The sequence below is a fragment of the Rissa tridactyla genome, chromosome 7, assembly GCF_028500815.1.
Source record: "Rissa tridactyla isolate bRisTri1 chromosome 7, bRisTri1.patW.cur.20221130, whole genome shotgun sequence".
NCBI lineage: Eukaryota > Metazoa > Chordata > Aves > Charadriiformes > Laridae > Rissa > Rissa tridactyla.
The window spans coordinates 21692646-21715012 of record NC_071472.1 but is presented as its reverse complement, the minus strand read 5'-3'; the positions used below and the strand labels follow the sequence as shown (position 1 = coordinate 21715012).

General features: G+C 36.9%; 1 protein-coding gene across 9 annotated transcripts in view; it reads right to left on the bottom strand.

Moving 5' to 3' along the window:
• B3GALT1 (beta-1,3-galactosyltransferase 1) overlaps nt 1-22367 on the bottom strand; it is a 214697-nt gene that overhangs the window by 61568 nt on the left and 130762 nt on the right. For 7 of the 9 annotated variants that reach the window (XR_008467610.1, XR_008467612.1, XR_008467611.1 and 4 more), the window contains exon 3: nt 4314-4418. The gene's annotated coding sequence lies outside the window, so the exon portion shown is untranslated. Of the gene's footprint in view, nt 1-4313; nt 5309-22367 lie in introns of those variants that run through there. The other 2 variants (XM_054208139.1, XM_054208138.1) reach the window with 1 other exon arrangement.

Genomic DNA, 22367 nt, shown 5'->3' with positions numbered 1-22367 from the left:
TGAGATATGAACCTTGAGTAAAGTGAAATTTCATCTCTCTCTTTTGCAACATAAATGTCACCATTATGGTGAGCTGAACATCAATGCAGTTTGTTCTTGTTTGCCTATCAAGCTGAAGAGCAATTTCATGACAAGCCTGGGGTCCTCTACAGAGAGCTAAACCCAGCATATGCATACGTAATTAACTGTAATTTATTAATTAATTAACTGTACCTTCTCAGGTTGCCATCATGAAAACTGTATTGGGTTTATTCTTTAATACATTGATTACAATAGATTATTCAGTAGCAGAGAGAACCAGGCACAGCTGAGCAACTTTTGCCATGCTCATGGCATCAGGACTGCTGTTCACAGCTTTATTTGAGAAGGTGAAAAATGTTCTACTGATAGCGCTGAACTTGATGCAGAAGGTGGGAGGGGACAAAAGAAACAGGCATATCCCTCTGAAGATTGATAAATCCTATTTAATCCTTCCAGTTTCTTTCTCTCTGTTTCAAAAGGCTATGTGAACACATTGTCAACATTTTCCTTTTTTTCTTTAAATTAATGCAGATAGTTATTTTGTTGTATCTCCTGCCTTGAGGGTTCTCTCATTTTTCTTTGCCAGGCTCCTCCAGCCATCATTCCTACAACTTGCTTTATGTAATCCCTGCTCTATTCTCACCTCCAAGATCCCATTCAATTTGAGTTTGTACAGGGAAATTTTCTTTCCGTAATGCAAGGTAAGGTTGTTCCAGCGTGTTTCCTTCTTGCCACCCTCCCCCTCCAAAGTTTGTATGGTTTCGAAGTCAGCCTTCTGGAAGGACACGAAACACTACAGGCAATCATAATTTTTTGTTAATGAAGTTATTTGTCAGTGAATTAAAATTCAGAAGTTAAGTTTTTAGTTAATTAAATATGAAAAATAACCAAAAAGTGCAACAGGCTCTGTTATTTTGATATTAAGTTCCATTTATTTTACACTGCACTTTCAGTTTTCATTATTATGCAGATTTTCTGCATTAACAATGAAATCTAAAGAACAAGAATGAATGAAAAGCATGTTCTGATCAGTTAACCATGGCAAACTAAAATCCTGTAGCTTAGCACTTGCCTACTAACCAGAAGTCATTGACTAAATTTTCAGGTTATGGTCTTATAGTCTCAAGTAGCTGGAAATGAAATAATTGATGCTGTATCTATTTAAATGCATTCCCTATGATCTAATTGCTTTTGCTGTAAATGATTATGCCGGTTCCTCATTTAGCATGCCCAATGCATCCACTATGATTTACATGATTCATTTAGTCCTCACTTTAGCGTAGATTAAAATGTTGGTGCACTCTGAAACAGGAAGTTAGGACTAAGAGTGTGTAATTTATTTGAAACTCAAGTAGATGCTATTTAGGTTAATGTCCAACTGCTTTGAAATAGGTCTTTGAAGGTACTGACCAGGTCTGGTGTAGGCTCCAAGTGCTGCCTCCCGCTGCCATTGAATGTTCCTATATTTTTGCAAATATTCTGCACTTCAGGGTAGCAGTATATAGCAAATGGAGAGCATGTGCACTGGGTTGTGCATTCCACCCTAGACTGTGCTTTTTTGCACACTGTTGCTTTGGCTTATTTTCTTCACAGAAAATGTATATGCCATGACTGAAGGGATACAGAATAGTCGCTTTTAAGGTGAAGGGTGGGAGAAAGGAATAATGCTTAACGGTTGCTGTTGACTGGCAAAATGTTGTATGTAAATTAATGCATTTTGACTTTTTGTGTGGACAGATGGCAGGTTAAGGCAAACCTAAAGATATTTCCTCCCTTGATAATTTTGTAAAGCAGCATAGCAGACTGTCAGTTTGTATACTGTTCTAATGGGACAAATTTTTTGACTGCTGGGTTGTTGCATGGTGCTAAAACTGTGAGAATTGTAGCTCAGTGCTTTATCCTGGTGAGTAAATGATTGCAAGTATCTGCAATCATACAGATTGGATTCCTGAGTGACTCTGCCTGCGAAGGATAATAATTTCTGGCATCTTAATCTCCCTTCTCTTAGTGCAGATATCTAAAAATAAAGGCCACGGTTGTATTTAATTTTGAGAAATCCAGCATGCAACTTTTAACCTGTCTGAGCTCTGCGGCTCCATCCAGCCACCTCCTCTCCGCAACTCCTAAGGAAGAAAACTTTCCCCAGTTGGTTCCATTTCAGTCCTTCTAATGGTGGTCTCCTGCTCTGAGTGGCTGAAGTGCCTTCTATTTTGTCCTTTGCCAGACTTTTGCTGATACACAAGCAGGTTGCTATTTACTCTAAGAAACAGCTTAATATGCACTTCTGCAGTGAGTCTGGGAAACATTACTGTCCAAAGACAGTGGCTGAGGTACCCACTGAAACTGAGAAGCCCTAACACCCACCTTGACAGGATTGACTCAGCATATTAACTGGAAATTTCAACCTCACTGCTGACCCCCTATATTGTGTCAGCTTTTAGTTTGGAATTTAGCCTTTGATCGTAGTTGTTTCTGAAGTAATATTTATAACCAAAGCAGAAGAATAAAGTTATTTTAAAAGAAAACTTAGATCAAATTCCTGGGAAGGAATGGATTATGTTACTAAGCGCTCCCCAAGCCTCTGTTTTTTGATTATGAGTAAGAAGGCAACACGAAGAGCAGCTGACTTACTGATCTCTGTCTTCACTTAAAAGTCAGAGCTCGGGCATTCATTTAGAGGACTGAATATTTCTTTTTTTCACTAGAGCCTGTACAGTTCTGACATTCACAGTTAATATTGATACTCTGTAGGCCAGAAAGTATTAGCAGAGAAAGAACACATCAAGGTTGATTCTGCTTTGAATGGAGTTAGTGGAAGTTTAACCATTGCTTGTAAAAGGAGGAAGACCAGACTGAAAAAGATTTCTAATTCCAATGTGCTTAATGGTTGTGTGTCTGTATGATATAGATTTACTCACACTATTTTGAGTATATTTAAAAAAGACAGTCTCTCTTATTTTCTAGGGCATTATTTTCATTTTAGTCTCTCCATAATTAGTTTCTATTTATAGAGCAGATCAAGAGAAGTAGCTCGCAGATGTCAAAAAGATGCATGTTTTCTCACATATGTTTTCTTGCTTTAACTTTATGCAAATACTTCATTATTAATGCTTTTTAAAAGAGCAAAGGAGGTATATAGACTTTAATTTTTTTCTGTATGATTAATACCAGCCATTCTTTTTTTGCTTTCATTTGTAAGTACTTCAAACTCTGCTATAGAAAGGAGAAATGGGCTATATGTATTTAAAGGTACAGCTAAAGACTAAAATAATTGCAATTCTCAATTTTTTTAGTCACCTACATCACTATAATGGATATCTAACATGAAAGTTCTATTTTACAAAGTGCTATTACCAGCACTTGTTTCCATTTTTCATCTTGGAAAAACATTTCATTTCCAACTTATGTTCTTACTACATATTTTTAAATTCCCTTACATTATAAATGCTCATTCTTGTCTGAAGAGGTTAGGTAATTTACTCCTTACAGACAGTTATGCTACTGAAATTGTGGTAAAATAACATGTGGGATTAGAGGGGAAAAAAAAAAGTGATGAGTACATTTACTATCGCCCTAGTCACAAAGCTGTGTGTTTAAATGCATGTTCCTGTGAACTGTATTCTGTGTGCTAGTATTCTTGTATATTTTATTCTGTGTATATATTTGGTATCAGGCAAAAGTCCTTTGTAGATGCAAATAAAATATAACTATTGCCTTTTAATATGATGCTAATAATGAAGTGCGTAAAACAAGTGTTTAAGGCACGTAGGTATTCTAGCTACCGTGGTAGTATAGAAAAGAAAGACACCATGAATACTGAGAATCTCAAAGTGTGAGCCCTTTTTTAAAGCAACAGCAACCCCCCCCCTTTTTGACCTTCAAATGACCTCACTTACCACACTGCCTTAAAGATGAGATAATAATGGAAGTACCCTTTGTCTATTTTATCTCATGGAACAAATATTTTTAGTAATGGCTTTTGTGTTTTTCACACACAATTTCTCAATAAATTAATTTCAGCCTTTTATATTGTATATCTTCCATCTTGGATTGTAAAGGGCAGAGGGCTTTCTTAGGTTTTCTTTTCCTGTTAAACACTTACATTTAGAGTAAAGAGTCAAATAAAAATCTTTAATCCAAAGAACTGGTAAAAGGTAAAAAAATTCAGTCAAAACTGTTTAAGAAAAGCTATACTATCCAATGAAATCATATAATACTGTGCATTTTTAGTCTTGTGTTAGTATAAAAATATAATCCAGTTTATAATATCATACAGTTATCTAGGTACTTACCATTTTAAAAGCAGCATCAAGTGGAATCGGTGGAAAGTCCCCAAGGTGTAATCAATAATTGATTAAAATGATGAGCCTTTATGGTATTATTTTGAAGTGCACAATCTGAAATTGGAGGAAATTTACTGAGAGTTGTATTTTGTTGAAAGAAGGATTTTTCAGACATACATTAACAACAAAATGATGTCTATTGCCTTCTACAGAGTACAAGGAGAGTGATTTATTTTGAAAATGTCTTTCAGCTGGGTAACTAGGTAACTTACACTGTGCTACACGAAAGAGCTTGGATCCCATTTCATGAAGCAGGATTCCAGTGCAATGAGTGAAGGAAACAGATGGAGTAAGAGGAGGACAGATGGGTACCAAAAAATTACAGCCATCTTTTGCAGTACCTGTGTATTAGCTGCCATAAATCAATTTATTTTCATTTATTGAAACAGGAAAATCATAGATTATGAAGCCAAAGCATAACGGGGCCCAAACCCACTCTATGTTGAAAGCATATATTTTTAGTGGTTAATAAGAGTTCGAGTTGGGCTACATCTGAGTAAAGTGTCCTGTGGGTAAGAATTTCACCCCCAGTCCAATAATTTCATTCCATTAGGGAGATTTAAATATCTGTCTTATTCAGTCGGGAGGAGATTTTTTGGCTATTCTGCTATATTGGACATCTGTAAAGCTTTCCTTGTAGCCCAGAGATGCAGTGAGTGCTAGGGGGCTGCTGCACCATAAAGGCTTCAAGCAGCCTGGGAAGGACCTAAACCTGGAGACCCCAAAGTAAAGGCTGAGAGTGCAGGAGGCCACTTTCTCTCCTGCAGTAGCCTTGAATTGCAAGACATGAATGGTGGATTAGAAAATCAAAACAAATTTACTATATATATACCAGCAGTTTTTATCTGCTGCGTGGCACAGCTGCTCTGTCACATACTTGACCTTGACTTAATTTGATCATCCCTGTGGTTAAACAGGAAGTTCAGCTGTGAGCCAAATAATTTCTTAACGCCCCTCACCCCACCAGTAACTGCCAGCTTGTTGCTGATACTGTTGAATTTTTATATGAACACCTGTCCATTAGAAATTGGATGGTGCCCATCCAGACAATTTACATTTATTTTAGAATGTCTTGCAATTAGTGGACTTTCAAAATTGTAGAATACAAATGGAAATCACCCTTGTATTCAAAATATTTGACAAATGAAGAAATATAGGTCAGAATATGTAATTACTGTCATTCTTGTTGAATTTATATCAGGAAGTTTTCTTGCATAGACGCACTGCATGAATAGCCACTATGTTTTGTGCAACAAAGCCAAATATCTTGGAATGGGCTTTCTGTGAGATTTTACGCCAGTTCCTTTTAAATTTTCCTATGAATAATTTGAATTAAAAATTTGGGATTTTCTTAAAATTTTCAAAATAATTTTCTAATTAAAAAATAATGATTTGAGGGGTTAGGCTCACTGCTTTTGTAATAAAAAATAAATCAAAAATGGTGGTTTTGTATTCATACGAAAAAGATTGGTTACATTTCATCCCTCAATCTATTAAGTGCAATTTAGACCTTAATGTGGAAAACTGAATTTTTTAACTTTGTTAGCTGATGGTAGATTACCTTCCCTATATTATCTCATTCAAGGTGAGCATTTCAGTGCTGGCTATCATGAGTGCTAGATGCTGGGTTACAGTCTTCAGCCATAAACAAGTCCTGTTCAAAACTCTTAATCTTCTCCCACCTTTAAACAAATCTGTGTTGGATTGGGATGTAGCCTACAAAACAGGCAAATAATTCAGAAGGCGTGTGGTGGCATAAATAGGAAGGAAGATGGTTTGGATTGGTTTCATTACTGAAGTGGAAGAGAAATCGTTGTTTGGTTTCCTTCAATTAGAAAACATTAGCAATCTGAATCCAGTTTCAGAATAGTTCCATTTATGCAGATTCAAACATACTATTTTTTTTCCCTTAAAAGTTTTTGAGTTGCAGAAACATTAATAGCAGTGTCTTTGTTGGTTTTGTTTTTTTTTTTTTCACTGGGACTTCTTACAGAATTCCGTATCTCCATAGTGATTGAGCTTCTTCCCCTCCCCCACCAATCACTCCTTTTCCAGTCTGAGTTTGGAATAAAATAGATATGAAACAACGTTTCCTTTAAGCAGGTAGAAGATAAAATATACAGCTTTTTTAAACCATCTATCTGAAAGAGTTTAAAATCTTAACCAGGGTCAAAACAGTGAGGAACTCTTTCCAGTTTTTGTAGTATAAGATGGAAAGGAATTATAACTTAGTCATTTGAAAGCATAGAATTGCTTTGGAAATTAAACTCAGACTGGAATTTACTACTTACTACTATAATACTTTTAAAAACAAACAAGCTTGCAACACACAAAGTAGGCACTGTTAAATCCATATTAAAAGTAACGGCCACTAATAAGTCTGCCCTAATAGATAACCCCTCAGCCCATTGAAACCTGGCAGTGTGTAGTGTCAGGAGCATCTGGTACTAGTATGGAAGAGCAATAACATTATTTTGATCTATATAAGTTTGACTCGAAGAGAAGATGGTCCCAGGAAAGGGAAAAGGCCATGCTGCTGTCAATACTTACCAGCTGTAAGTCTGAGTGATGTGCAGCTTCATTTATGTATTTGATTTGTATTCAGCCCAGACTGAGATTGCCCTTTCTCAAACTGCTTGATCACTTTTAATTCCCTAGTGGAATGCTTTGAGAAAAGAGAGCAATCCTGTACAATGCTCTTGCTGATCACTAAATTTGGGGCTTCTTTCCCTGATGTGGAGAGAGAAAGAACGCGTATGCACTGCAGAGGGGAGGGCTCTTTGTTAAAAATCTCCTGGCAGTCCTCAGCTATTATGTGCTGAAGTTCTAAGGCTAATCTAAGTTGCAGCAAAGAGGAAATCTCTCTTAAGTGGTCAAAACTGAAGTGCTTGGTCTTGTTTCTCCCCACTACAAAGATGGTGCGCTAATTTAAATGCTTGCTTCCCTGAGCTATCATCCCTGTGGGTTTGGTTCCACTGTTCTGCTTGGAGAGTCCATACATATTAGCTTATTGAGGTAATATAAGAAGACTGTGAAACAGCTGTGGGGCATACATGTCAAAAGAAAGGTCACAGTCTTCTGTACAAGTACAAATGGGAATAAATGCCCAGTATATTCGCTGGTTTTGGAGCACCTCTCAAAAGCTGAGTATCCAGCAAGTTTCCCATATAGGAAATTACTCTTACCAAGGAATTGTTTCTTTCTGTATTTTTGTAAGTCAGCCGATCGTTTGCAAATGCTCTTCATCATCTAAGCTGCAAGTTGAAACAAGTGTATTCTGTTCTCTATGTATATGCAATATGTATGAATTAATCTAATGGATTAGTTCGGTTACTAAGGTCAACCAAACAGTAGATTCCATTCTGTATATGAAATTAGAATCTTAAATTTAAGCTGGAGGTATCGTTATTTCAGATAATGAAAAACCTTTCAAATGAATTACTTCGGTCTGGTTTCACTTCAACAATCTAAATTATGACAAATGAGAGAGTGGATTGTGAAGACAATAGTATAGCCTGTATAATTAGTAAAACAATATGCCAGGAAGAGTCTGGGGAGCCTGGGAGTACAGAATCTCCACCTCAACTTTGTGTGCCTCAATCCAGGTGTGACTGGCTATGGTGAGAGCGCTGTGTGTGTTTCAGCCACCCTCCCCACCAGCACCATGCTAGCCAGCAGTCAGAAAGCCCTAATGCTTTTACTGGTAGAAAGTAATTACAGAATACTAGCTATTGTAGTACCAAAAAAAAAAGTTATTATTCTTCTGTCTGCCATAGATGAATTGCATGGTCTGTAAATAACACTTGTTTCACCTCATGTGTATCCTTGCACAAAAATGCTGCTACTGAATTGTTCTGAATGTGCTTAATTTCAAAGCTCAAATTAGCGATTAGTAGGAACCTTGGACTTTTCTTTGCTGTTTCGCTGTGAAGTAGTAGATTAAAAAACAAATTTAAAGCTCAACTGGTGGTTGTTAACACCATTTCTACTTGTATTTGAGGGGATTCTCACCTACTATTCTTAGTTACTTATTCCAAATCTTTAAAAAAATTAAAAGGCCCTGGGCCAGCACTTTTTCTCCTGACACTGATCTTACTGAAATTGCAATGTCTTCTTTGTGAGGGGGAAGAAGGCAGTATAAAGGCTTGAGGCAGGTTTTAACATTTAACATTTAACAAGCCATGACTAAAGTGTGTTTAGATCAGTTGGCAAGGGTTTGAGCAAACGCAGGGACAAGCTGAGAGGTGGTTAGGACCATGCAATGAAAAATAAACATAGAGGAACAGGAAAAATATAGCAAGGAATATGATGAAGAAAAGAGCAAATGAAGATATGAAGGAACTTAAAGATTGGATAACAGTGATTATTAGAAATAAAACTTGAAGAAATAGGATAGCAAAAAAGCAGAGGAGCATGTAGCAAGAAAACAGAGAAAGTGCAAACGCAAAAGGATTGGGACTAAGAGAAAAGTTTTCTGAGGATTACACCTATCTGTCAATCTGTCTGACTTCTTCCAGACTCTGATTCCATTATCACCTACACCTCATATAGCCTTTTGTCTTGTAGGCTTCTTTCCCAAGCAAACCAGGTAGATGCATCTGGAGAAATTGTGGTAAAATAAATAAAATTCTATGGTTTAAATTGCCATGTGAGATGCAGAGGGTTTTGGCCCGTGTATCTATGTAGTAATGATATGGCAAATCTACTACTGTTGGGTCTGAGCACTGTGGGTACGAGCTGTTCTTCACTAAATGCCCTAGGAATTGATGCCAGTTTCTTCCGTAGCCCCCCAAAACACGATATATGTGGCTTTAGTTCTTCTGGCAGTGAGTTTATGTTACTGCATGTGTAAGAAGCTATGCATAGAGGTTTGTGAAATGTTTAAAAGTGAACATTAATCTCCTTTTCTATAAACAAAAAAAGGATGCTTTCAGTATACTAGAAGGTACTTATTTGCCCTTATTGATTTAACTGTTCTCTCCACAATGGTAAATAAGCCCTTCAAAATTTTATTTTCTTTATTTCTTACTAAATAATCAAACGAAAAATTGCTGTGCTTAATCGTGAAACTTTCAGTGAAGCACTGGGGGAAAGGGGAAAGCGGGGGCGTCATCCAAAATGATTTCTAGAACATCGAAGAAGAAATTGGATGTGGATGTGGAGTCTGGAGACATTTTTTAGAATAATTAACTAATGGTTGAGTATTAATAATTTTGAGTGATAGAAACAGGAATCAAAGCACCTTGTTTTCTGTATATGGTTAGTATAGGACCACCTGTGAATGAGATAATTTTAAAAATAACCAGTTCTGAATTTCTGGTATTTTATTCTGACTCTTAATAACCGTTTTAGCAGTGTAATGATTATGTTGTTTTTCCATGGATATTTTTGAAATTTGTGTACATAAAACTTCCTCAGACAGGTACAAATACAAAATACTGGGTACATGCACAAATAAGAAGAATTATTAATCAGACAACTTTGTGTAAGGAATGTTCTGCAGAATGGCTATCATGATATATCCTCCTACTTAGCAATAGGAGAGGGTTGTGTAACTAAATAACTCATTAGAAAGATGAAGATCATGTTTAAGTCACATTCATTTTCCTCATCCCTCTTTTTTCCTCCAGACATCCAGCTCACTAAAGAATTTATCACTGCAGAGGATGATGTCTGGTGTATGACTTGTTTCATGCTAGCTATCTTTCACAGGCATTTGTGCTACCTTGTTCCCTTGACACCATCTGAAAGGAAGGGTGTAGGATCATATGTCATTGTATGCCCTTGCATGGAAAAAGAGGTATTCCAATGCTTGACTTTTGCCATGCATTTAATCAAGCCAGAGTAGTTCAGTAAGCTTCACTAATATTTTTACGCAAACAGAAAACAGTTATGACCACTATCATACTTCCTGTACTTTAAACTAAAAACTGATGAACTCTTCATGAAGAACTCGAAACCACTGGCTATTCTCAAAACTTTCATTTTTTAGAACGTTTTGTCATTCTTATTTTCTGTAGCTCTTTCTGTAAACCTAGAATTGAACCTTAAGTGTTGATTTTTTTTTTTATGATGGTATTTCCATTTGGAAATGTTGGATATTTCAGGAGGAATTTTATTCTTAGAAGTCTTAAATTGCAGCCCTGTTATGCAAATTTTGTCCTTGCAAAGCTGAATGAAATTTCCCCAATTCTAAACCTTCAACCTTTTGTGAAATGCCTCTACTAAAATATGGCCTCAGAGTTAGGAAAAAAAAAATACCCGAAGCTAGTCTGAACTAATCTAATAGAGAGCATTGTGTGTGTCTGTCTGTATATGACAATGTAAGCGTGATAAATTTGACTATAAATATCCATTTAATTTGTAATGACTGCTATATATTGTAAGTAGGGCAGCTGTATACTGCCTGAGATTAAGTGGTTGCTTCTTTAGTTAGTAGAAGCAGCAGCAGACTTTTGACCTCTTTGTTAAATAGCTGTTCATTGCAAAGTTCATGCCACCCTTACTAAACTGAAGCTCTACTGTGTTTAGATTAAATAATGACCAAGGTCCAGTCCTGCAGCCCACAATAATTCGAGTTATTTTTACTTCGTGCTGAAGTCAGCAGAATTTCTCATCACAGGCCAAGGGCTCAGAACTGGCTCCATGTGTTTTTTGAGCACCATAATTCCATGCCAGCTTGACTTCTAATTATGTTCCATGACGTCTCACTTAAGTTTTTATCTGCTTTATACTGCAGTGACAAAGGCCGAGTATATTTTAAACAGAGGCTTATCATAATATTTTACAGTCTCATTAAAACTTTCGGCCAGTCTAGTCTACGATTCCATCTTTTTTAATGCATTTCCATTTTCTCTATATTGCCTACACATACTGAATTTAGAAGAGACCTTACTTCATAAAGCGCCTGCTTTGGTTACAGTCATTTTACACTTATTTCATCATTATTGCATGAGATTTGTATTGAGTATATATTTTAGCTTGCTACTTGCTCTGTGTTCAACCAAAACATGAGTTCGCTGACATAGCACTTTCATTACAAGAAAAAAAGAAAGTACTTCAACGTAAGAAGAAAGACAGGTAAAAATAACTCCTTGTCCTTTAGTTCTTTCTCTCAGCTGAAACAGTTACCATTAGAAATATTCTCGAGTTGTCTGTTTTCCAGCAAGTTCTTATTCTCTCATGTGTGCAATCTAAAACATCATTTTGCTGCTTTGTAAAATTGAATCAAAGACTTTGAAAATTCAAAATAATTTAAAGTTGTAAATAACACTCATCCTCCTATCAAGTACCAAGTAATAAACCATTAGTTTCACAGTGCTTGAAATAAAAATAAGCTCTGCTATGTATTACAAAAAAGAAAGGTCTTAAGTCTTCATTTTAAAAAAATTAGAAAAGTAATTAGAAACAGTTTGTGAAGTTTTTGAGGAGTTAGTGTTTGCTGCCTATCTTTACACATCTCAAATGTATGAAAAGAAATCACTGTTGCTACTTCTGCAGTATCAGAAATGAAATACAGAAGTTGTTTACACAACTAATAGTTCATTCATTTCATATTAAAGGTGGAAATGAAGTATTTTTATCTGTAATGATCTGAGAAGGTTTGTTAACTTCAAAGCATTGCTACAGTAACTCATCCCATATGGATGGGAATTTATACGTACAATACATGTACCCATTGTCCTCATACAAGCCTTGTGCTCGTTGTACAGAAAAACAAAGTAAACAAGTAATGGTCCTATAAGTAACTTTACAGAAAACTTATCAGATTCATTCTATTACTGCAACCTTCACAGAACTTACTGCCTTTCTACAAAGAAAATCATAGGTGGTGGCACCCCAAATGGCACTTGCTGGTGGGTAATCATAACTATTACAATACATTTGCATTTTGGGATCAGAATGTGAGAAACTGGTGCTAGCTGAGCATTATTTTAGATCTAGTTCTCAATCAGTCCCTTCAGTTGCTCTTGAATCTTTGAATCCTTCCCCCATTCACTTCCCTTCTAGAATTCAAGTATTAATGAAGTAAATAAAAAAGTCTTGAATCACTCAGAACAATTAAGTGTGTTACAGCATTGGTGGATAAGGGAAGAGCAACTGACAACATCTGCCTGGACTTGTGCAAAGCATTTGACACTGTCCTGCATGACATCTTTATCTCTAAATTGAAGAGACATGGATTTGATGGGTGAACCACTTGGTAGGTAAGGAATTGGCTGGATGATCACACTCAAAGAGTTGCGGTCAACAGCTCGATGTCCAAGTGGAGACCAGTGATGAGTGATATTCCTCAGGGGCTGGTATTGGGACTGGTGCTGTTTAATATCTTTGTCAGTGACATGGACAGTGGGATTGAGTTCAACCTCAGCAAGTTTGCCTACGCACCATGCTGTGTGGAGTGGTTGATAGGCTGGAGGGAAGGGATGCCATCCAGACGGACCTGGACAGACTTGAGAGGTGGGCCTGTGTGAACCTCATGAAGATAAGGCCAAGTGCAAGGTCAGCCCCATGTGGGTCAGGGGAATCGCAAGCACAAATACAGGCTGGGTGGGGAATGGCTTTGAGAGCAGCCCTGAGGAGAAAGACTTGGGGGTGTTGATGCATGAGAAGCTCAACACGACCCGACAATGTGCGCTTGCAGCCCAGAAAGCCAACCACATCCTGGGCTGCATCAAAAGAACCGTGGCCAGCAGGTCAAGGGAGGTGATTCTGCCCCTCTACTCTGCTCTGGTGAGACCCCACCTGGAGTACTGCATCCAGCTCTGGGGTCCCTAACATAAGAAGGGCATGGATCTGTTGGAGCGGGTCCAGAGGAGGGCCAGGAAGATGATTAGAGGGCTGGAGCACCTCTCCTGTGAAGACAGGCTGAGAGAGGGGGTGTCGTTCAGCCTGGAGAAGAGAAGGCTCTGGGAAGACCTTATAATGGCTTTCCATTACTTCAAGGCGGCCTACGGGAAAGCTGGGGAGAGACTGTTTGCAAGGGCATGTAGTGATAGGACAAGGGGTAACTGAAAGAGGGTAGATCTGGATTAGGTATTAGGAAGAAATTTTTCACTGTGGGAGTGATGAGGCACTGGAACAGGTTGCCCAGAGAAGCTGTGGATGCCCCATCCCTGGAAGTGTTCAAGGCCAGGTTGGATGGGGCTTTGAGCAACCTGGTCTAGTGGGAGGTGTGCCTGCACATGGCAGGGGGTTGGAACTAGATGATCTTTAAGGTCCCTTCCAACCTGAACCATTCTATGATGATTCTATGATACAAATATGAAAGTTGTATTCCGAGGCAGTGTTTCTGGGCTCTGATGCCTTTATGGTGTAATTTGGGAGCAGAAATTAACTGGTGGTCTTTCTGGACTTTACAAGCAGTTCTGTTCGCGTTGTATCTTTTCTGTAATTTGTAGAAAGGTTGGTCTTTGAGAGGACTTCCATTCAGGAAATAATTTCTGCTTAGGATATCAGACCTCTTCTTTGGATACGTCTGTGCCTGGTGTAGCTTTTGCTATTATGTATTTTGTAGTGTTACACCTTTTTTTTTTTTAACGTAAGGCTTATCTGCTTATCACTAATTCCCATCTGAGCACCCTACATTGTACAATGACACCCTAGGCCTCATTAGCAAGATACTTAATGTTTCTTCAGAATAATTCATTGCATATTTATTGCAGTGACCAGAGGATAAAGCAGTTCCTATTCCCCAATAATTTAGTTCATTCTAATATTCTCTTCATACCAATTCTGATTTCACATCTCTACTCCTTGAGCTATCTACATCAATTTAATTTTTGTATGATAAAGCACTATACACATCTGTGCACGTCTGTAAATAAAAAGCAATAAGCTGACATCTCTCACCTGTATCAAATGTATTTCATGCCCTTTTCTCTGGCATACTTGCTATTAAACTTCTGTCTCTTTATATATATTGCCTGTCTGTATTTCCCATGCCCCTCTTCCCTTTTCTGGCAATTGACAGAGTTCTCAGCTGCAGATGAAGCGTAATACACCATTACTCTCTTCACTATGTCTGCCTCTTTGCTGATGGGTTCATACAGGCATTGCAGACACTTTTTCTGCTATGGCATATAAAATAAACTGCCTACAGGCATGTACATTTGCTTCCACACATATAAAGTACCGCTTATTCCAAGCAATGTATCTAGATATAAGGAGAAAGTTGTGGATCTCATTAAAATCTGTCTCTGAAATGAAGGTGAGGCTAAAAAGCAGAAAGCAACAATGGGCTGAGATCATTGGCAACTGAAAGCTCTCAATGATCTAATAAGGCCACTTATTAAACACTGACTGCAGCAGTATCTAATGTATTTTAAGTGTTCGTGTTATACTTGCGTATGGAAATTGTCCTATGGTTATAAAATCCACCTGGACAACACAACAAAACCGTGTTGTCTTTTTTCAAGTTGTAACTACAGCCAGGCACCTGGCTGTAACTGGTCTCTGAGCCTGACTGATAGCTGCCTACACATCAGGCATGGGGGCAGATTGCACTAATTGCTCTAGAACACTCCGCGGGTTGCTTTTTTCTTTACTCACGCAGCATATTACTGGACCTCTTCCTTGCCTTGTGGCTTGCTAATTAGCCCTGCTCCTCAGTCCCTGATGTCTGCTGTTACTCCTAGGTCTCCCACTTGCAGTACAATCCCCCTCCGGGTTTTGCTCACTTAGCTTCCTTACTGACAGCACTCCTATTTCTCAAGCTCTTGCATACCATGATTTCTCCAGTTCTTGACTCAGGATCATCTCAACTACATCTTTCATCTATTAAACAAAATAGTAAGTTGAGCAGAGGCTTTGATGACAATTTCGATATGAGGCTAGACTTAATGCTTATCTCAGGTTACAGTTGTGAAGTGGTCTGTCAGTCTCTGATGCTCCCTCTTAATGTTGTTTATTCATGCAAGTTTTTTATAATTTTAGGTATTTGTGGCTTTAAAAAACAATCTTTAAGCCCTGTAAGATTTAAAAGTGCAGTTTCAATTTACAAACAAAAGAGATTAAGACTTGCATGTAAACACTCTTGATTGAAGGACCTGAAAACCTAAGACAAATATTTCATAAAATATTGTGAGATTTTTAACAGAATCACAAATTACGGTGACAATACAGTCTGTTACACCAAACAAGCTACAGGATTTATAGATCCAAGTAAAGAGTTATGGAGAAGTCAGGAAAAGGAATAGATGCTTTGGGTGCCAGCAAAAATAGTTGATGCATTTCAGTTTGAATTTTATTCACATTTAGCAAGATATACAAGTAAAGCAGGGTCTTTGGGTTGTTTTAAAATGTAAATGTGTCAACATTTAAAATAGATGGTGTCATATGAGAGGATGAAGGAAAAGCCAACAAACAAACCCCAGCAGCGAGGTAAATCAATATGCCCTTAAGTGGTAACAATCAGATATTTAGGGACGCTGGAACACTTCTTGTGTGTTCATAATTTTTATTTCCTTTTCCAGAATGTTATGCAAAATCCTATGGAATTTTGTCTTACAGCAATACCACTGATGTATGTTGTAGTTACGATCTGTTCAAAGAACCAGTGAAATGATGCAGGGCTTTTAATTGAACTGCAGTGCTCACTGATTTTCTGGTTGTAAAATAAAAAAATAGTCAATGGATAACTAAATTAAAACACAAATTCTGGGTCAGAAGCCCTGAATAGGGAAACGCCCTAAGTAAAGAACAGCTCAGTCTAATCTTTTATTCACTTTTAACACACAGGAGCGTAATCCTGTCAGCAAACGGAGTCATTTAGATAGATGAAAATAAAAGGCCTTTGCCTACATAGACTAAGTCAAGATTTTCATATTACTGAGCTGTGCTGTGATTTTAGCACTAGTGTTGCATGTGAAGAAGTTAACTTTTGGCTGTTTATGTCCATAAACTCAACTAATTGTCCACCTTTGTTTAATCTTCCCACCTTCTGCTTCTATAAATCCTTTTCACATTCTTCCATATATGCAGCAGTAACCTTAGTCCCATTAAAAAGCTGAAATCTGTTTGGAACATATAATTTCAGTATATGGTTTTTATACTCATGTGCATTTGTCACTTACCTTTGTACACTTGATTTTGAAACTACACCAGGTTTAGCAGCTGGTGCTTTTAAAACTGGGAAGCGCTGGTCAACAGAAGGACCCTTGACAATGTGTTTATTTCTGTGCATTATGATTGTTTATAATATGTTTTTAAAAGTTTGAAAACATAACATCCTTTCCTACTAGGCTGTTCCTTCCCCTTTTGCAACATGTACCTCTGTCTCACTTTACCACAATTGCTTTTGTTGCTTACAGAACTGATCCCATATTTTCCTCAAATTCCTTCCTAATGATTATGCGCAACAGCAGAATTCAGCCTTCAATTTTTATCTGCCCTTTCAAAGAAATGAGTTGTATGCAATTGCATCTCCTTTTAACTTATAATTGTATACTTAAAAAATATTTAACCATAATTTTTGGCTGGCAAATTCATCCAAATTTGAAAGAATGATAGATTTCATAAAGATGCCAAGACACCATTCTTATGAAAATCATAAGAATGAATAGAAGAGACCAAAATTACTTTTCCTGCTAAGAGAATGAAAAGAACGAGTCAGTGTCTATATGTTCTGTTTGCTAGCAGCTAGCTGGTAATTTTTAATATACATACTGAACACTCGTGGCACAGATGCGGAGAGCCTTTTGGGGCAGTGGGACAACTAACTGTACTTGTTAGTTGCTTTTGAAGATATTTCTGTGATATTTCTACACGGTGCAGGAGCATTACCTATTATATCAGCATATCTGTGGGAATGTTGGCCTTATTTTTAGTTATCTTTACTACAATGTGGTTCAAGTTATTATTTCACTTAAGAAGCTATATCGTAAAGGTATTTAGGAAACTTAGCTTAAAGCACAATTTTAAATTAGAAGAAATTTAGCAGGATTTACTATGCATTAATTTTAAATTAGAAGAAATTTAGCAAGATTTACTATGCATTTTTTTTTTTTTTTTTTTTCTCTTCTGGTCCCTCTGTGGACAATTTGAAATTTGGAAAAATATATGTATGTTAAGTTGGAGGTAAGAATAACTCAACTGCAATATTACTTTTTAATCAGAAACATCACTGTCCCTGTCTGATACCAGCTGAATCCACTGCATTCTTCAATTTTACAAATGGAGGCAAAAACACTATAGTATTACAAAGCCTGACAACATACAGTATAGGGTCTAGCAGTATAGAGTGTACAGCATCGGTATGGATGCAGTGCTCCTTAGAAATATATATCTGAAGGTTCTGATTCTTTAGGTCTATCTGTGATATTAGGGTCTCATGGGCACCACCATACAAGCTTGTAATCTGTAGGACTGAAATGTAAGATCAGAAACTAAACAAAGAGAAAACACAAAACACCACTGGAGAAAGAAGAGAAGACCTTAGTTTAGGGCCTTTTTTTGCTTTAATACTTCAATAATGATTTGGTGACTAATTGTTTTGTGTGTGATCTAGCATTTATTGCAGGCTTGCTTTGTGTAACAGCAAGCGGTATTGTTAATTGTTATTCATATTAGGTTTTTCACTTCCTATTTTTTGGAAGCCATTTGAATGCCAAATAGTAGCAATCATCTGTCAGATAATAGATAGGAATCTGGGATTGTAATTAAATGTAGCTACAGTACATGTACTTAAATACTAATTAAATGGCACTGACTCTGAGATCATAATCTGAGTGATTATAACTAGACTCAATTCATGAACAGATCCTATCCAAATAAGATTTTGTCTTGCATAAAAATGGCTAAGAAACTCACTCCTTCCAAAGAGGATTTCTGTCTTAAATTTCTTACAACATAAAAAAAAGCCTTATTGAAAGATTTGATCTTCCAGCATTGGAATGCTATTCCAAATTGTTCCTGCATTAGTTTGGCAAGTGTTTCATTAGTTTCATGAGGACGTTGCTAGTAAGTTTATGCTAGATGTGACACAAGAAACAAGACTATATTTAAGCTTCCCAGAACTTCTCATTATAAGAGTTTGCATTCAGTTGCTAGGAGCTTAGCCAAACTTTTAAAGTATTTGGCCTGAAATGTGGGTTTGCATTATGATACAGCCTTTAATTATGTGAGAGCGCAGTATTCTTCTCCAACTCATTCCCTGCCTGCCTCATTCAGGTCACAAGATGGATAGTACTCGTTTAACGGGCAGTTTTCTAATATGTCATTTAAAAATGTGCTTCATTCAGTTTGTGGTCCCCTTGCCTGCTGCAACGTTCAAATCTTTCTCTGAATATGACACTACTGATTTCCTTATAAGAGTGATGGGCTCCACTGAAACTACAATATCTCAGAGTTCACAACATTACTGTCTCCATTTTATAATACTCTTGTGAAATCAATTGTTATTATTGTCTCCATTTTACAACGTGGTGCTATGGCACATTAACGTATCCTTCAAAGCACAGGCCAGTTTGTGTGTCGAATATGAAATGATAGTTACCTTATTTCTCAGAGTACATAGTTTTTAATATTTGTCCAGAGCTGGAGTTTTTAACACTAGTAAGTCAATTCACTTTACTTGTAGCTATGAATTCTTAAAAATTCTTCAAACCAAATCCTTTGTGTGTCAGACTGAGTGCTCAGAATACACTGTAGCTGCTTGTGAAAGTTTTAACTGAAGCAATTTGCCTGGGATCATGCAGGAATCAGTGGCAGAACTAAGAAGAAAATTCAGTTCTTTGTTCTACTTTCTTTAGCATAGGACCTCGCCTCCTTTCAATTTCTGTAGCAAAGGAAAATGGGTTTACAAACATCAAGGTCATTCTCTACACAGCTGGCTTTCATCCTCTGAACGTCATCTTTCCTGTGCACTGCGGTGACAAGATTTTCTTTTTAAATTAAAAAAAAATGCTGATGCTTAATATTTTGCAGATAAGTAGGAGTTAGCAAGACATATGTTAAACTATGTTTCATTTTCCCTCTTATGTCCATAAAAGAAGTCATCTTATTTAAGTAATATTTAAATTTATCTCATAATCTTTGTTCTTGAGCTTAGCTTAAATGCCCCATTGGCATTTTTACTCCTGTCACTTGCAAAATGCACATATTTGGGATCTACATGATGCAGCCCGTGCCATTATTTATTTTAAAATTATATCAGTATTTCAGGTCCACAGTGAGATACACTGGGTTGAGCTAATGACACATTTCAGAATTCTTCTCTGGCAATATCTCCAACACATCTTTACTGAAAAAGTGGTTTGATAGTAGAAGCTGAGAATTGCTGAGTAAATTGACGTTTTTTGTGCCGTTCTTTTAAGGCTAGATTTTCAAATGAGCATCTTCTTTAGTATCATTATATTAGAAATTGTTTTCAGAGATAACTACCTACAGAGATTGCTGGGAAGAGGGTGGAGATTGTGAATACATCTGTTATGAAAAAAAAAAAAAATTAATGCAAGAAGCCCCCTTTGGAAAATTTGGAAATACAGGTCCAATGGCATCTCTTACAAGGTGGTAGGGTGGACAAGCCTGGTCTGGCAGCTAAAAGTCAGGACACGGTGGCTTTGGTGCTGAGACTGGTTTAACCACCCCTGACCATGTGGTCCTGCCCTCATGTGGTGAAAGGTAGCACTCTGAACTGTATCAGTTGAACTATATCATATTGTGGCATATGTATACTAACTTGTGGAGAGTTTTTTTTAACCCAGATCTGTTCATGGCATCGTTTATAGCAGAATTTCAGAAGAAGTTATGGTGGTAGAAAGGAAGGTCAGGAACTTCTTAAGCAACCTTTTCACTGAAGTCCATTGATTGTGGAATCATGAGTTTAAGTATTGCAGTATGACACCTAATTAACATCCTAAATCCTGTCTACCTGTGTGGTTAGTTATAAATGCTGTCAGTTCAGGTCAGGCTTAACATTTTGTCTTATCCAAATCCACTTAGATGGCATCTGTGCTTATGGCAGCAAAACTGAGCTATCTTGCTCAGCTTTTACGTATAGAATGGAGGTCAGGTAGTGAATAAATTCACAGGCAGTATGCTGGGGTTTTTTTCAAGCTGGGCAGTGTATTAGATTATGGACATGTACATTTAGGGACATAAAACTGTATACTCAAGATATTACATTAACATAAATTAAGGTCCAGCAGAATGAGTGTAAAGAACAGAATGGAGAATTTTTTATGCACTGTCATTGGGACCATATGGATAAGTGGTCAGCTGTGATCCAACTGAAGAGAAATCTGATCCAGGAGATAAAAGTGAGCAAACTAGTTTTGTGTGCATTTTGTTTCTTAGAAATCTCCATAGTGTACATCTAATTCATCTTTGAAAGCGTCCCACAAGAGTCAGGAATAAGTCTGCATCCTATGCTTACTTCATTAGGAACCACAGTACCACAGGGAGACACGACCATGGTCATGAACAGATTGTTCAGTACTCTGCAGAGCAGTACTCTGCAGGTAAATCGAGACATATCTCCTTAAACCCTAATATTTTGTTATTAATAGGTGGGCAGATTGGATGGATAGAAAGATTTCAAAATTACTTTTTAGAAAAAAAATATCAATTCTTTTGGGGAATCTGAGTGGCTAATTTGGTTTGTTCATATGGCCTCATATGGCCTTTGCCATCTTCTAGGCCTGATTCATTCACCTCTAGGTCACCAGGGGAAGGGAGTACATTAAATAAGAACAAAGTATGTTCTAAGCATTAAATATCAGTAGGAAGCAATGATTGGAGAAACCTCAATTGTTAGGCAGAATGAACAGTTTTCCCTTATTCTTTAAATGGCAGAATTATAATTTGTGGTTTATTATAGCTAAATGGAGATAATGGTATAGAAAATAAATCAGAAAATCATAGCAAACTGCACCCTCAAGCAACTATTTTACTAACATTGTCTTTCAGTCCTTCATTCAAAATTTCTACTATTTTTCAATTTTGTGCAACTCCTTAGTTCTATGAAACTTTGCCTTTTAGTTTTGTATTCATCCTTAGTCAGCTTTTATATGAGTATAACCAGACTCTTAATAAATATATATGTATTTTTAAAAAAAAATTAAAAGGAAACCTCCTTGCACATTTAGATAGACCCATAACTGAAGGTGAAAAAGAGGGATAACCCTAATGACTCTTTCTCAGTAACAACCTTCCTGAGACTGCCTCAAGACTCTAATCAAATGAAAAGATTTTGTCCTGCTGAGCAGCTGTCAGTAAGAAGCTTCTAAATTAATATCAAATGTCTTTCAGCAAATGCTGTCTACATCTGAATAAGAAATTCTATTTTCTGTATGGTATTTTAATAAGAAATATTTGTGTAGAAGTAATCCTTCATCAGCAGTGTTTGGAATTATTCAGTAGATTGCTGAAAGGAAAAAGAAATCCTTTAGACAATGTAGTGTTGCAAGGTGACACGCAATTATAGACCTGCAGCAGTGTCAGCTAGTTAGATATTATTACATTTTGTTAAGTTCATGGAAGCTTGCTTTAATGCTGAGGAAAGAAGACTGCAAAATTGAAAACATATAACTGGTTGCAAAATTATTCTGTATTTTAATAACCCAAGGAAAAATAACTCTGTCCTCTAAGATTAGAATCCCAAATTGTCTTTGAGATTCTAAATAAATAAAATATAATTCTTCTTTCTTCCAGTGAAGCATGCACATACATTCTGAGTGTATTCTTTGCCAGCAATTAGAAGTAAACTCTGTAGAATTTTCTTTCTATAATCAGTGTCACTTATCTACGTTTCTAGGGCAGTTTTATTGCCGGCTTGCTAAAAGGTTTTTGAAGAACTACTGACAGATTTAGATTGTCCTGATGAACCTATGCTGGCAACACCGAAAAAAACACACCGCAAAGAGGTTCAATTCACTGGATGTCTAGAATTTATTTCGTAGATATTAGTGTCAGTATTCACAGCTAACTCCTGTATTTCTGAAGGGAACTGTAAAAGGGAACAAAGGGACGAATCCCAGAGTATGTATTTAGTTTTTAGTATGT